Source organism: Phalaenopsis equestris, unplaced genomic scaffold, assembly GCF_001263595.1.
Source record: "Phalaenopsis equestris unplaced genomic scaffold, ASM126359v1 Scaffold000504, whole genome shotgun sequence".
NCBI lineage: Eukaryota > Viridiplantae > Streptophyta > Magnoliopsida > Asparagales > Orchidaceae > Phalaenopsis > Phalaenopsis equestris.
In genome coordinates, this window is record NW_018164944.1 from 286,181 (window position 1) to 288,465 (window position 2,285).

The window sequence follows — 2,285 nt, forward strand, 5'->3', positions numbered from 1 at the left end:
AAGCTCTTTAATGGTTAGATTTCTAATATTTTTAATATATGAATATGATTAATCATGATTTCATAGTGATCTACTAAAAATCCTAGAGACTTCCATAAAGTCACTGGTTGACCAACTTTTGAGGTTCATTTAAAAATTTTAGTGGTAAAACCACATGAGGATAATTCTCAAATTACTGAAGATAGATTTTCCTTTTTCTAGACCAAATTATTACCACATCCTCTTGTTTAATATGAACAAACATTTTGAACTTTTTTAAGGACCAAGAGGTACAACCTTACAGTTACAAATTCTGACAAGTGTTTAAAATGCAATATATTTCTTACTATTCTGCATCAAATGACCCATCCTTAAATGAAAATATTGTGTTCAATTTTTATGCACATACATAAAAGAGGTTGCTTCATATTATAATACAATAGGTTGTATTTTGAGTTTGGGGACTGTCACCTTTGGGGCAGTCCCCAAGTTTAGTTGAGAATTATATGACAAAATTTTCCAACCTTTAAAGATAGCTTAACAAGATTTTTGGCTTCATTTTCACTTAAAAGTGAAAATTAAAACACATGTCAAGGATTATATCCCTTCTTGAGCTAATTCATTTTAGCTCATTTCAATGTTGATATATTTTTTCTTAGAGAATTCTATTGATTTGAAAAGTTCAATTTTGAATTAAAGATTGGCTTCAAAAACTAAAGAAAAAAATGATAATTCTTTTAGGGATTCATTGGAAATTTTTTATAATAGGATGAAATTTTACTTCTAAATTTGCCAAAAGGTTTGAAGATGGTAGAGTTGAAGCAAAAATTAGCATATTGGATAATCTCTCAAATGTGAATAACTTAGAACTAAACCTTTGCCTTTCTAAGGACCTTGTCTTTTTTATCATCTATCTTCAAAGATATATTTATTATTTTATGATCATTAAATTGATCAAGTCATCTTCTTTCTTTTTTTCCTTTTTTTATTCTTTTCTTTTCATTAATGATAAAACTATTTAATGGGGTCGATGAACTTATCGAGAAAATGACCACTAGTGACTTTCGGTAGTCTTTAGAGAGATTCAACCCTATGAAAGTAGATAATTTACATGAGCATGGTGTGTTATCCATTTTTACTTCAAATGTATCAACTATATCTAAGAAAATAGATTACTTAGGTTTGAAATCAATGCCAATATCACTAATGGATAATGAAAATTCTTATGGATATTTAAGAGTTCCTAGTATTGTATTTATGCAATCAATGAATATTGTTAACAATAAATCCAATAACCCTAATCAAACACCTACAATTCTGATTGTAAAAATAACCAAAACTTTAGCTGGAATAATAACCAAAATGTAGAAAACACTTAATGAAGTTGTAAATAACACGACACTTTAGCTAATTGGAATACTCATGGAAATAATTTTGCAAATCTGAGACCCACTTACCAATTGTTTTCACCCCTAATTCACAATTTAAAAAAAATAAACTATCATTATAAGAATTAGTATTACAAATAAGAAATCGTTCGTAAAGCTAATCTGTAACAATTAGAAACATTAAAAATAAATTATGGCAGTTTAGAAATTCATTGAGTACTAGACCCAAAGGGGCATTACCAAGAAATATTGAAGTGAATAAAAAAAATAAAGAAAAAGAACAATGTAAATTTATGAAGCTTATGAAAAGGAGTTGATGGACTAGAGAGAAAACTAGTGTAAAGGAGCCCAAGCCTGAGAGACGTAGTGATATAACTACACCAAACTTAGGAAAAGAAGTCCGACAAAACTTGAGAGGCCACTACCACATATCCCTAATAGACTTCAAAAATATAAGTTAGAATGCAAATAATTAGTATCCCATTTATATAAGCTTTAAAACAAGTGATTGGTTATGCAAAATTCATAAAGGATATCCTTAATAAGAAACACAAATTAGGTGATTATGAGACTGATGCCTTAGCTGCGAAATGTAATACTATCTTGCAAAAGTAATTTTCATGAAAAGCTTAAGGACCCATGTAATTTCACTATCCCTTGCATTATAAGAGATCAGTTCTTTGAGAAAGCATTATGTGACTTAGGTGCTAGCATCAATCTTATGCCTCTGCACATCTTTAGGAGATTGAAATTAAAAGAGTTTCAACATACCAAAATGACTCTTCGTTAGTTGATCATTTGGTGGCATATCCTTGGGGGTAGAGGATGTCCTAATAAAGGTAGATAAATTTATCTTCCCACAGACTTCTTTGTATTAGGCATGGAGGAATATAAAGAGATTTCTATCATATATATATA